The sequence below is a fragment of the Tupaia chinensis genome, unplaced genomic scaffold, assembly GCF_000334495.1.
Source record: "Tupaia chinensis unplaced genomic scaffold, TupChi_1.0 Scaffold146386_1, whole genome shotgun sequence".
NCBI lineage: Eukaryota > Metazoa > Chordata > Mammalia > Scandentia > Tupaiidae > Tupaia > Tupaia belangeri.
Window position 1 is genome coordinate 2,545,173 of NW_006206241.1, and position 15,398 is coordinate 2,560,570.

At 42.8% G+C, this 15,398-nt stretch overlaps 1 pseudogene; it reads left to right on the forward strand.

Annotated features, from left to right (window-relative positions):
• LOC102499769 (protein phosphatase Slingshot homolog 2-like) overlaps window positions 1-8,294 on the forward strand; it is a 10,912-nt pseudogene extending 2,618 nt beyond the window's left edge.
• The last annotated feature ends 7,104 nt before the right edge of the window (window positions 8,295-15,398 follow it).

A 15,398-nucleotide genomic window follows, 5' to 3' on the forward strand; every position in this document is an offset into this window, starting at 1 on the left:
GTCCAAATCCATTCTATGGAAGGTAGGCATGTGGGTGAAGTTCAGCCACTGTACCCCTCTCTCCTAGGGCTTTGGATGTTGAGCAGCAGCCTGAGGGAGGGAAGAACAGCCAGGCCATTTGCAGCACTGGCCACATTAAGCTCAGCCCAGGCCCTCCTCTCAACTCTAGGTACTCTCTAATCTTTCCTAGCATGGTCAGTTTTGCTCACATCAGCCCATGACTCTCTTGCTTTGGCCTCTTAGGTCAACGTGAAGTCAACATTCAGTGGACTGGGGACTCTTTATCTCAAGTGGGGTCAAGAATACAAATCAGTGATGCCGTAGGAAAATTCATGACCAAGCAGAGATGAGAGTCTGAATGGCCCCCCCCAGTTGAACCACGAGGACCTGGACAATGGGGCTGTTTTTGCCATGACACGTGGTTGTCAGAGGGTCACCTGCGTCTCAGCCATCCAAGCATTGTAGACATGCCTTGGGGGAAACTGATGCTCCAGGTGCCTGTGTTCCAGTGCCTGAGTGAATGAAAACAGAAATGGCTGGACCGCCAAAGAGCTGTGACACTGGGAGCCTGACCCTAGGCTGGTAGGGGGAGGGCCATAAACGAGTCCCTTTTCCCCTGAGAAAGAAGATTCCCAGTCTCTCGCTCCCTCCCACTGAGGAAGAACTGCGGAACCATAGGCCTGGCGAAGAGCAGAAAGGCCAGGACATTTCTAATTAAGCAGTGGCACCATCACTGTCTCAGGCCCGGTGACGATGGTCTTTATGCGGGATCTCATTTAACGCTCAGAACACGTCAGTGAAATTTAGAAACATGTTCAAATGTGGCGTGTACTGTTTCCCTTTTTATTCGAACCGTCTACTTCATATGTGTACAAAACATTTATCTTTTATTTGTTTCATTTCATCAAATGAAAGCATGACATAAAAATACAAAATGTAAACTTCTTAAAGCTTCTAACATGTATCAGGGCCTCGGTAAATGGGCTGTCTTGGTCATACCTTCTGATAGCAGGCCCAGTTTTGAAGTGTACCCCATTTGAGCTTGTTGCTGTTAATTGGCGCATTCTACTGAGTAATATGATCAGCAGGCAGGTATTAAAGGGAGTACCCAAGTCATTGGGGAGAGAGACAGCAATGTCTTTTAGTCACCAACACCCATAAAGTGACCCTTCCCTCTACGTGCCACCAGGGGGTACCGCTGAGCTGCAGAAGACTTCGTGTTCCTAAAGTGTACCAAGAAAAACATCTGCTCTCCATCCTCAGAGACAGAGGCGAAGAAACCTGGGAATTTTTTTCATGACCGTATTCAGATCTTTATGGGAAGGAGAGGATCAAAAGCATCTTATCCAAACCAGTTAGACCTCTTTTTTAAAAAACAAGGTTGTTGGGACCAGCAGTTGGCATAATGGCTATGTTGCTGGACTCCCATGTAGTTGACTGCAGTTCGAGTCCTGGACCTGGTTGTCTTAAACTCACGCTGGGCAGGTGTGTGTGCGTGCCTGAAATCCCAAGATCCTGAAAGGAGAATGGAGAATGGAGAAGGGATTGCAGCGTAGCCATCTCCCTCGGGGGGGTGATTTCTCGCTTTCTGTCTCTGTCTTTCTGGCGAGTGCACGTGCCCAATAGCAAAAGCCTCTCAAAAAAAATAAATAAATAAAAACAAGGTTGTTGGAAATTTTTACTTGCCATAATTTTCTCCTCAATGCTTATTCAAAATATTCTCCAAATGGGTTATTCTCTTTAATTTCTTGACTAATTACCGTTTTTGAAAAATAAAATAAAATAAAATAAAAAACCAATTTTAATTGCCAGAGGGTGCAGGCATGAGAGAGAGAGAAAGAGAGAGAGAAGGAGAGAGAGAAAGAGAGAGAGAGGACCTCCTGCCCTCAAAGGGGCATGGTCATGCCACAACTGTTTTTCCTCCAGTTCTCCATCAGAGTTAGGGCACACACACACTTCCAGAGTATTTTTCAAGCTGCTGACCCACAGACCTGTGGGGACCTGGCTTTCTGGGCACAGGGCACAGTCTCTGGACCACGGGGCAAGCCCTACTGGAAAAAGCCTTGCTGGTTTCTGTGGGCTGAGACATGCAGGGCCGGGACCACAGACATGTAGTTGGTTCCTCCAGGGGGGTCTTAGACGCTGGCTCAATGTCCCCTGTTGGACTCAGAACTTGAGCCCTGCAGGGCTGTTCTCTATGGTTCTAGAAAGCTGCCTCTAGGCATCTCCCCCAGGCAATGAGAGAGACCGAAAGGGGGAACCAGGGCAGAGCAGGAAGGACAAAGTCTGCAAGAGCCACGGTCAGGCACTTCCTGCACACGGATCTTAACAGACTTCGATCCGCAGTGAAGAGCTGTTAGCCCAGGCACCAGGCCGCACAGCCGGATTGTGCCCATTGATTTTCTCATATTTCACAAACACGCAGATGGTTTCTAAAGCTGGATCTTGATCCCCTAAAGAGGCAGCTGTGTGTGTTTTTAGTCGTCACACCAAGTGAAACACAGTTGTCCTCAGCAAACCCTGAACTGAAGGATGCTGAACCCCGGCAATCCTCGTAAGGGGGCTGATGAGACTCCTACTGAGATTATTATTACTTTGGAGAAACGCCAAGAATGGAGAAAGAGTAAAGATGCTTAAGAAAAAAGAGACGAAACTGGAAATGGGAACTGTCTTCACAAGCTTCTCCATGTAATGAAGGCGCTTGTCCTGTGGCTGCCGAGGTCACGGCAGGCTCCAGATCTGAGCTGCCTGCCCTGTGCTGTCGCTAACGAGTGACCTCAAAGCAGCAGCTCCCACCAAGAGTGCGAGGTAGCAGAGTCTGTGACCCAGGCCTCTCACAGGCCGCAGTCAAGGTGAGCAGCAGCAGGTCACCTCGGTGCTTGGCCGAGAGGGGAGCCGCTGCCAGCCCATCGTGTGGCTGTTGGCCCAAGCCTGCCCAGTCCACTAAAATCCCAACTTCCTTTCTAGCTCCAAATGACCCCTGTGCTAGAGAACACCTAGTGTAACCATGCTCTGGGAACAGCTTGCCGACACACACACACACACACACACACACACACACGTTGGGAAAGGCCAGACAGAACCAGGCTTGCTCTTAGCTTCTGCATCCTAATTTCCCGTCCTATTTCTAGCCCCCAAATCTGGAGTCCTGTTGTCATACCCCACACAGCTCCGTGGCTCCTCCTTTCCTAACCACAGCCTGGTCCAGGCCTCACCTGCCCTTCTTGGACCAGTCATCAAAGGCTGCTATGGTCTCAGTGTGTCCCCAACATCCATATGTTGGGCCTCAGTTCCCACTGTGGCAATACTATGGGTGGGCCCTAAGAGAAGTGATTAAGTCCTGCAGGCTCACCCTGATGAATGAATTAGTGCCTCATAAAAGGTCTAGAAGGAGCCAGCTTAGGCCCCCTTTTGTCCTGTTCCTTCTCCCATGTCAGGGCTTAGTTGGTCTCTCTGGAGAATGCAGCAGAAAGAGGCTGGCACCTTAGAGGAACAGACTGGGTCCCTCATCAGATACCTACCAGCTGGCAACGTGACCTGGGACTTCCCAGTCTCCAGAACAGTGAGAAATAAATCTCTGTTCTTTTTCAGCTGTCCATCTGAGGTATGGTGCTATTGGGCACAGACGGACTAAGGTGTATGCCTTTCTTGGACAGGGGGAAGTAGGCTGTGCTGCGTGAGAACAGCTATCTTAGAAGGACACCTGCTGCCTGCTGAGCCCTCTCTACCTACCGCCTAGAGAGCTCTTTTCTTCTTCTCTCCTTGCTCCTCTCCCAAGGTGACCCAGGAGAGTCTGAGTTGCCTCACCCTGTGACATCCCAGCAGACCATCAGACTCCATCTGGACAGCATCCATCACTAGTAGAATTTCCTCCAACCTCAGCATCCTACGGTGAGCAGGTTTGGGTGGGAGGTTAGCATGACTTCTCCCCAGCAGCCATGTTGCTGGAGTTTTCCAGGTCTTCCATTACACCTGTCTCAGGACTCCTAGCAAAGGATGCCATAGTCATGGCCACTAAAAATGTGTGTGTGCATGTGTGTGAGTGTGAATGTGTGCACGCACTACATTCAAATCTAGAGATAAGCCTCAGGGAGATAACAGGCATCTTCAAAATTTAGAAATCATGTCCTACAAAAAATAGGAAGAACTGGAATTACTAGACTTGGGGCCTTCAGAATCTCCTCAAGAAGTGATTTTTTTAATCCAAATCATGATTTGTTCAGGACAAGTCTATTGTGGTCCCTTCAGTGAAGTTAGTTTATTAGATAAATTTCTTATGGTTTATAGTATAAAAGCAATGGTATGTTTTTATCTGTCAGTAATAATACTTAATGTAAATGGAGTAAATTCTTTAATAAAAAAATACAATGACTGAATAGATTTTAAAAATCCAATTATATAATTCCTACAAGAAACTCATGGCATGAAGGGAGACTTATATACAATTCAATAATAGTAAGAGATTTTGATACTCACTGTCAACAATGGCTAGATCAACCAACCGGAAAATTACAAGCAAGCACAGGCCCGACCTGCACGTTAGACTGAATGGAACTAAGAGACAATCACAATTTGTTCCATCCTTCAGCCTTGGCATGCATGCACTTCTCTAGGGCACAAAGACACCGAGCTCTCCCAGACAGGTCATGAGTCAGGCACAAGGCAAGTCAACAAATGTATGGAGATTGCAACTATACCTAGTATTGCTTATAATCGTAATAATAAAGTAGAAGTAATGGGAAAAAACTCACAACTATGTGACAATTAAGCAAGTTGCTCCTGAAAAATTAAAGAATAAATCAAGAGAAATTCTTTTAAATGTATTAAGACAAAAGACAGTGAAAACACAACATACCAAAATCTAGGGGATACGGGCAAACAATGTTGGTGATATATATTTCCAAATAGCCAGTACAATTAATTTTGAATATATACAATGCATAGCTGATAAATCTTAGCGATGGTAAATGTTTACTTTCTTTCACTATATCATGCTTTGAAGAAGCACACTATACAAAAAAGATGAGTACTTTTGTTTCTAAATAAAAAATTACAATAAAAATTATTCTACAAAATAAGTTCTGAGAAGGAAGTGTGTAGAAATAAATATCTACATTAAAAAGGAAGGGCTGGCAGGTGGTGTGGTGGTTAAGGGTGCTGGACTCCCATGTGGCTGACCATAGTCCAAGTACCAGACCTGGAGGCTTGTTTTCACCCTTTCTCTCTCTCTCTCTGTCTGGAAATAATTAAAATAATAATAATAAATAAAGTTAAGTAAAATAATTCTTTTTTATCAATAAGAAATAGAGTTTACATAAAGCACTTAACATTATGCCTTAAAGAATTACTGAATCCCCCTGCGTGCGTACACACACACACACACACACACACACACACACACACAGACAGCATCCACTCCAAACCCGGGTAGGGGCAGGCTGGTGGCAGGTCCCAACTGCCCAGACTTCACAGCCTAGCCCCAGGGCTTCAGCAGCTATCTCCAGCTCTGTTGCCCAGAGTCAGCACTGCCCGCATCTCCTGCCCCCGCAGAGTTTAACAGGAGTGAATCCTACGTGCCCAAGCTGGTAAGGCCCAGGATGTGGAACTGTGCACCATGACCCTGAGCACAGCCCACGAGAAGGCAGTGCCTTCCCCCGATCCCACACCTGCAGCCTCGGTGGCCTCAATATGATCCCTACTTCTCCGGCAACACGGTCATTTCACAGAATGCCATCAAGCAGCTCAACAGCGAGCTTTCTGTCAGAGATGCTGCCCTTTTTCTACCACAAGGAAATGACTCATCTCCACCAAGAATCAGCCACAGACACAAGAACCATGCAGGCGATCTCCAGCAGCCATCTTCAAGTAACGTTCATATCACTCTGCCCGAAGACATCAGGATAGCTGCAAGACTGGAAAGTACTTACTGGAATCGAACTCGCAAAATGGAAGTCATTTCAACTAATGGTAGACAAGACACTGAAGAAAGCTTGTCCTCGGAATGGATTTCTCCTCTAATGACAGTCGCACTTGTACCATGGGCTTAGTTCCATCTCTCTGGAATGATAATCTCATTCATTTGGACGTTAATAGTGGGTTCAACATTTCAACAGATAACAGAGTTCACATATTCAAACCTGTATCTGTGCAGGCAATGTGGTCTGCACTGCAGAGTGTAAACAAGTCTGCGGAGTGGCCAGAGTGCACAACTACTACCCAGGCAACCTATTTCCCACCTGGGTGAGTTACTATGAGAGCTGTACCAACTCAGATCAATCCTCAGTCAATGAATATGCAGGACATGCAGTTCCTCTCCAGCCCTCTGTACAGACAGCAACTGAACATGAGCAAACAGTAAGATTAATTAAAACCAAATTAAGGGAGAGAATGATGCAGAAGGATATGGAGAACATCCCATCCAAAGAGATATGAACAGAGTTGGAAATGCAGATGGTGTCAGACTTGCAGTCATTCGAGGAATTTATAGATAGTGATATTTGAGCATGTGTTTCTGAACTCAGAATGGAACACCTCTAATTTAGAGGACTTACAGAGCCAAGGAGTGCGGTATATCTTGAATATCATTCGAAAGATAACTTCTTCCCAGGAGTCTTAGGGTATCATAATATCTAGGTATATGATGAAGCAACAGATTTCCTGGCTTACTAAAATGACACTTACAAATTCATCTCTAAAGCAAAGAAACATGGATCTAAATGCCTTGTCCACAAGACAGGGGTAAGTCACTCAGCCTCTGTAACGATTGCCTATACAGTGAAGAGGCTGGCTGGATGCTGTACCACACCTATGGCTACTTGAAAGAAAGACTGACAATGACTAAGACCAACTCCAGTTTCATAAGACAATTGGAAGAGTACCAGGGGATCCTGCTGGCAAGCGAACATGGCATAATGAACTCTGGAGATCTCATTTCGATAGCAGCCTCTCAGATCACCACGAAACCATCGGCAAACCTGGGCTACACCTCAACAAGAAGGACACTGCCACCCCTGCAGATCAGATTGTTGAGGTAAAGTCCATGGAGAGTCACTGACCCTACCTCCTGTCTTTGTGGAACATATGGTCCCCCAAGATGCAAATAAGAAAGGTCTGTGTACCAAAGATAGAATAATCTGCTTGGATTTTATTTCTGGGGAATTTCATTCTGGACAGATTGAAGATGAATTAAATTTAAATGACATCAATGGATGCTCATCAGGGTGTTGTCTAAAGGAATCAAAATTCCCTCTTGACAAATGCCATGGATACAAAGCCTTAATCCAATGTGGACAGGCCCCAGAAATGGCCAACAAGTTCCAGACATAGCAGTGGAAGGTTTGGAGACAGATGTGCTGAAAGGAGACATGAACATCCACTCATTGCCTCTGGAAGAACTGAAATCTCAGCTGAAAGGCCTCCCCATGTCCCCTGATCCTGAGTCACCAAGCCACCAACCAACTTGCCAGGATGAAATCTCAGATTTCAGTATAGATTGCATCGATTTTTTTAATGCCCTAGAAAAGTTTGTAGAGCTCTCCCCAGAAACCCACTTCTGGTACTTTTCCCACTCCAGGATGGAGGAATGGGTGGAGGAAGGAGTGGAAGGTGTCGGCTCTCAGTGGTAGAAATAGCCCCTTGCAAAGTGACAACTGATGACCAGAGAAGCAGATCATTTAGTAATACTCCCCATCTATCTGAAGAATCTCCCATGGATAAGGAACAGTCAAAGGTAATCTCTGAACTGGTCAACCCAGAAATCTTCATGCAGTCTCACTCAGAAAACGCAATTTCAGTCAAAGAAATTGTCACTAAAATTGAGTCCATCAGTCAAGGAGTTAGGCAGATTCAAGTGAAAGGAGACATCCTGTCCAACCCATGCCACACACACCAAAGAAGAACACACCTATGAGCTGCACCTTGAGAGGGCCTGCACCCCAGAGGACAAACTTGAAAGCCTGGAGCAGAATGAGGGTTCCTGTGCAGCCCAGCCAGCCAGCATTAGACAACGACTCAGGGAAGTGTGACCCAGAGGCTGCCCAACCACACACCCACCCACAGCAGACTAGGAAGAAGAACCAGCTGAGGAGGGGCAAGAGCTCTGAGGCCCAGAGATGCACCCTGGTGCCAAGTGGTGCCCTGGGTCTGTGAGGTGAGCCACCTTGGAATTTGAAGAGTCCTTACGGCAGGAACAAGAGCACCATAGCACTGCCCCTGCTGGTACCGCATTGTCCACTTGCAAGAATTCTAAGAATGGATTGTGCTGTGGCAGACCTAGCACCAAGAGGGAAAAGTAATCAGAATAACTAAAGAGAGAGAGACATAAATAGAAAACAAAAACTGAGAAAATGGCTAACAAAATGACAGGGATAAATCTGCAAATATCAATAATAACACTGATTGTTAATAGATTAAATTCTCCCATTAAATGACACAGACTGGCTGAATGGATACAAAAGCAGAAGCTATCTATACACTGCTTACAAGAAACACACCTCATTGATAGGGACATACACAGACTGAAAGTAAAGTTCTGGAAAAAGATATTCCATGCAAATGGAAACAAAAAAAAAAAAAAAGGCTGGAGTAGTGATATCAGACAAAATAGACTAAGATGGAAGATGTCAGAAGAGACAAAGAAGGACATTATATAGTACTAAAAGAACTTGTTCATCAGGAAGATATAATACTTATCAATATCTTTGCACTCAACCCCGGTGTACCTAAATATGCAAAAGAGAGACTGTTAGATCTCAAGGAAGAGATAGACTGCAAAACAATAATTGTAGGGATCTCAACACCCCACTGACTCCTCTGGACAGACCATCTAGACAAAAAATAAAGAGATACAAGATCTAAATTATACCATACATGAAATGGACTTGACAGACATCTATAGAGTATTTCACCCAACTACCACAAAATATACATTTTTCTCATCCCCACATGGGACATTTTCAAAGACTGATCACATGATAGGACACAAAACAAGCCTTTACAAATTCAAAGTTATAGAAACTATATCTAACATCTTTTCTGGACACAATGGAATCAAACTTGAAATCAACTACAGAAAGAGCCCTCAAAAATTCACAAACGCATGAAAACTAAGCAACCTACTCCTAAATGACTTTACCACTGTAGAAGAAATTAAGACTGAAATCCAGCTTCATAGAAACCAATGATAATGGAAAACAAGTGTTTATAACCTAATGGGACACAGAAAAAGCAGTTATAAGAGGAAAATTCATAGCAATTAGTGCTCACAAGAGAAAAGCAGAAAGGTGGCAAATAAACAACCTAACGACACAACTCAAGGCACTGGAAAAACAACAACAACAACAAGAACAATAAATAAATATCCAGGAGAAAAGAAATAACAAAGATTTGAAATAAATGAAATAGAGAATAAAAAAAAAAAAACTATACAGAAAATAAATGAAACCAAAGTCTGGTTCTTTGAGAAGATAAATAAAATTGACACACCATTACCTAGATTAATCAAAAATAACAGAGAAAAGAACCAGATAAATCAAATCAGTAAGGAAACAGGCAATGGATATAACAGAAATACAAAATATCATCAAAGAACACTATGCTGGGAACCAGCAGTTAGTGTAATGGCTATGTCGCTGGACTCCCACGTAGTCGACCGCAGTTCATGTCCCAGACCCGGTGGCTTAAAACTCATGCTGGGCACGTGTGCGTGCGTGTCCAAGATCCCGAGAGGAGAATGGAGGAGAAGGGATTGTGGCGTGACCATCCCCCCTGGGGGGTGATTTCTCGCTTTCTGTCTCTATGTCTCTCTCTGTCTGGTGAGCACCCGCGCCCTATAGCGAAAACCTCTCCATAAAAAAAGAAAAAAGAAAAAGAGAGAGAAAAAAGAGCACTATGCCAATGAACAAGAAAATCTAGATGAGGTGGACAAATTTCTGGACACATGTAACTTACCAAGATTGAAGTAGGAAGAAATAGAAAGTCTAAATATACCCATAACAAGCAATGAGATTGAATCATTAATAGATAGTCTCCCAACAAAAAAGAGCCCAAGTCTTCATGGCTTTACAACAGAATTACATCAAACTTTTAAAGAAGAACTAACCCAAATTCTCCATAAACTATTTTTAAAAATTCAAAAGGAAGAAACCTTTATGAATTCATTCTATGAAGCCTCTATCATCTTAATTCCAAAATCAAGCAAGGACATGGGACAACTTCAGGCCCATATCCCTAATAAATACAGATGCGAAAATTCTCAACAAGATTCTAGCAAACCATATTCGACAATATATTAAAAAGATTATACACCTTGACCAAGTAGGATTTATTCCAGGGATGGAAGGATGGTTCAACATATGCAAAACAATAAATGTAATGAATCACATTAACAAAAGGAAAGATAAAGCTATGGTCATATTAATCAATGCAGAAAAGGCATTTGATAAAATACAATATCCCTTCCTGATTAAGACTCTTAACAAAATTGGCATAGAAGGTACATTCCTCAACACAATAGAAGCCATCTATAAAAAAAGACAATAGCAAACATCATACTGAATGGGGAAAAGTTGAAAGTCTTTCCACTAAATACTTGAAAAAACAAGGTTGCCCACTTTCTCCACTCCTGTTTAACAGTACTGGAAGTTCTTGGCAATGCAATTAGACAAGAGACAGAAATAAAAGGCATCCAAATAGGAAAAGAAGTGAACTTATCTCTATTTGCAGAAGATATGGTGGCACATATAGAAAATCCAAAAGAATCCATGAGAAAACTCCTGGAAATGACAGACGAATAGAGTAAAATGGCAGGATACAAAATCAATGTACAAAAAACTATAGCATTGTTATACACCAACAATGGACAAACTGAGACAGAACTGAAGAAAGAAATCCCATTTACAATAATTGCAAAACCAATAAGATATCTAGGAAAAAACCTTACCAAAAATGTCAAAGATCTCTAGAAGGAAAACTATGAAATACTAGAAAAAGAAATTAAAATGATACCAAAAAGTGGGAAAACATCACATGTTTATGGATCGGAAGGATGACAATCCTATCCAAATTAATCTACAAATCCAATGCAATCCCAATTACACTACCAGAGACATTCCTCACAGAAATAGAAAAAACAGTCATAAAATATGTCTGGAAGCATAAAAGGCCCTGTATTGCCAAAGCAATGCTGTGCAAGGAAAATAAAGTAGGAGGCATCTCATTTTCTGACCTCAACACATATTACAAAGCAGTAATAAATAAAACAGCATGGTATTGACACAAAAGCAGACAAGTAGACCAATGGAACAGAATTGAGAACCCTCAAATAAACCCCAAAACATGCAGTCAACTGATCCTTCACAAAAGGCACAGATGATCCAGTGGGAAAAAGAAAATCTCTTCAGCAACTGGTGCTGAGAGAACTGGATATCTACCTGCAGAAGAATTAAACTGGATCTTTATCTCTCACCACTAACAAAAATGAACTCAAAATGGATTCAGGATCTAAACATAAAACCTCAAACTATAAAAAATACTGGTAGATGGGGCCAGCAGGTGGCAGGGTGGTTAAGGACTCTGGACTCCCATATGACCCACCACAGTTGAAGTCCTGGACCTGGTGGCTTGCTTTCTCACTTTCCCTCTCTCTTGCTCTGTCCTTCTCTGGTCAAAATAAAACAAATAAATATATAAAGATAAATAAAATAATTCTTTAAAATAAAACTGGTGGAAAACACAGGAAAAACTCTTGGAGACCTTGCAGTAGGCAAAGATTTCTTAAAGAAGACCTCCATAGCACAGGCAAGAGTCCCAAAAATAGACAAATGGGACTACATTAAGCTGAGGCGCTTCTGCACAGTCAAAGAAACAATAAATAGAGTGAGAAGATGACCCTCAGAGGGGGAGAATATATTTGCAAATTATATCTCAGATAAAGGATTGATAACCAGAATATACAGGGAACTTGAGCAGCTTACACACACACAAAGATCAATCTAATTAAAAGATTGGAAAAACAGCTGAACAGACAATTCTCCAAAGAAGACATACAAATGGCCCAAAAGCATATGGAAACATGCTCGACATCTCTTATCATAAGGAAAATGCAAATCTAAGCACAATGAGATACCACTTAACCCCAGTCAGAATGGCTAAAATTAAGAAGATAAATAATGATACATGCTGGAGAGGCTGTGGTGAAATGAGAACTCTATTACACTGTTGGTGGGAATGTAAATTAGTACAGCCACTTTGGAAAGCAATATGGATATTCCTTAGAAACCTACAAATAGAGCTACCATACGACCCAGTAACTCCACTTTTAGGTATTTACCCAAAGGATAGAAGAACCCTCAACTGGAAAAACACTTGCACATCCATGTTTATTTCAGTAATATTTATAACTGCTAGGATACAGAATCAACCCAAATGTCCAAAAACAGATGACTGGATTAAAAAATGTGGCATATGTACTCTATGGAATACTACTCAGCCATAAAAAAACAATGAGATCCTGACAGTTGATATAAAATGGACGAATATGGAAGACTTAATGCTAACCAAAACAAGTCAGGTTATGGAAATTAGACTGTATTTCCCCACTCAATAAATACTAATTATCTGCACTCTAGAGTAGAAACTGAAAGTTTGGAAGGTATAGTAGCAGGGAGGGCAACAGCAGATAGTAGAAATAGTAAGGATAGGGGTAATATGAGGCTGGGTGATGGAGGGAGGGAAGGGAGCAGGTGAAGAAAAAGAAAAAAGTACGCTTAATTGACAAAAAAAGAAAAGCTGTTTGCTGCTGCTGATGTGTATAGTAATGTCTTTGTCTTGACTGATATGCATGGTAATCATGCTGGAAAAAATCTTATACACTACAGATATATGTGATTAAATGTGATATTAAAATTATTTAAAAAATAATAACTGAATGAAGAGCAAACTAGACACCAAAGTTAACAGAAGAGAGAAAATAGTGAAAATCAGAATAGAAATAAATCAAATGGAAAATTCAATAAAACTATGTTTTCTTTTTGTGTTTTTGCCATAGGACTCTTGCGCTCGCTAGAGAGAGAGACAGAGACAGAAAGAAGGAAAGTGAGAAATCATCCCCCATCCCAGAGAAGACAGCCCCACCACAACCCTTTCTCCTCCATTCTCCTCTTGAGACTCTGGGCGTGCACACACTTGCCCAGAATGATTTTCAAGCTGCCAGGTCTAGAACTCAAGTCATTCAGCCATGTTGGAGTTCAGTGTCCCAACCACCACACCATCTACTAATCCCTGGGTTTTTCTTTTATAAAAGTGAACAAAACCAACCAGCCCTTTGCTAGACTAAGCCAAAAACTTGGAAATAGAAATGAAGACATTACAACAGATGCCCGAGAAACAGAAAGTAGTCATAAAGGACTGTTAAAACAATTACATGCCAACAAATTGAATGACCTAGAGAAAAATGTTACCCTGTGTTGTAAAAACGATATCTAAATTGAATCAGGAATAAATAAAAAACTTATATAGGCTAAAAAATTTTAAAAAGTGAGAGAGATTGAAGTAGTATATAAAAACTCCCCAAAAAAGAAATACCCAAGTCCAGATAACTTCATGGACAATTCTACCAAACATTCCAAGAATTATTACTGCCAACACTTTTTAATTTTTCCCAGAATTAAAGCTATAAAGGCTACTTACTGACACATTTCATGGGATTGTCATCACCTTGATACCTAAACCAGACAAAAATACTGCAAGGAAAGAAAGCCACAGGCCAATCTCTGGTGAAAAATGATGCCAAAATCCTCAATGGAATATAACCAAACTGAAATGTGCATGTATCAACAGGATTATACATAATTACCAGCTGCAATTTATTTCTGGTATGCAAGGATGGTTTAACAGATACAGACAATCAGTGTGATACATCACATTAACAGGGTAAGTATTTACCAGCATCTAAATCCATGACTGCTGATGTAAAGCCCATGCCCATCCATCCTCCAAACTCACTTGGCAGAGGACCATGGCAAACAGGCTAGTGGCATGGAGCTCTTCCCATTGGATGGCAAAGACCCAGCCACTTAGTGACACCTGAGGGCATCCTTCACACCCTCATGGTGCAGGAGGACGCAGGTCCACAAGCTCGACTAAGACTCCTCAAATGTTGTTACTTGAGGCTTGGCAAGCAGTGAAGGGAACCATGAAGAATATAAACGGCTTTTACAAATAATAGCATGCTTAAAGGTTTTCAAATTTCACAAACTTGAAACGAAAACACTTCGGCTATCTGCCAAGTTAGCTTACTCGGAAGGTCTTGGCCTATTACATTACGACACGTTACGTGCTCTGGGGTACCTCCACTCACACACGTGGACACGTGAACAGTTGAAACAGACTCCTGCGTGAGCACCCATTTGTACCTGCACCGTGTGCCACTTGGACATTATTTTCCCCACCATAGAAAGAAACTCGGCGACTTCACTCAGGAGGGGGAGAGAGGCTGGAGGCCTTTAGAAATTGTGGCCTGGAGGCCAGTAACATTTATAAGTGGTGTTCGGCCCCTCCTGTTAATCCAAGGCCGCTGAGTTTGCTGCTGGTAGTAATCAACTCGGAATTTCTGCTCCTTTTTCCTCGCTTTGTCTTAGAAAATCTGTGTGTGTAGTTCAGGGAAGAACAGGTGCCTCCCGGAGGGAGACCAGGCTGACGCAGGGGTGGTCTCCGTGACAACTGTCACAGCCTTGCCTGCTCCCCAGGTCAGCAGCTCACTTTTGGAGAAGAGTATATTTTTTTAACCTTTAACTTTGCATTTGTAAATATTTGCTTACTCTCTTTATTTTTTAATAGAAAAGTTTCTATTTGGAAAAGGAGTCTGAAATGACTTTTACTGCAGGAGAAATGCTGGGAAACCCTCTGCTGGCCTGCCACAATGGCCGAGGCTGTTAATCTTCCCAGCAGACTCCTCTTTCTTTGGGGTTGTTGTGGCAGCAGATCACGAACTCTCGGCTGGGGAGGTCCTGGCATCTCTGGTCAGGGCAGAGGCAAGCAAAGCCCTGGGCAGGGTTCCTCCAGCTGGCCCCTCCTGAACCCTTGGCTTCCTGCGTTCTTAATCAAAGATACCCTGGAAAAATTCTAGGCCTTCTTGTTCTTTCGCCCTGAAAACTGAGCCCACACCAAATGAAGAGCAAACCACTCCTTGTGGTGGGGGATTGCATTTCCACGTTCGAGGAGATGGAAATGGAGTCCTGTGATTTCCGTTTTCCCCCACTCCCATTTCTCCCAGGTGAGCCCGGCTTCCCTCCTCTGGACTGTGCCATGGAGAGTCACCTGCTAGGTCGTCGTCCAGGCCCCACTGGCTCCAGATGGCGACTGTCACGAGGTGGAACCATGGACATTGGCTCTCTATAAAA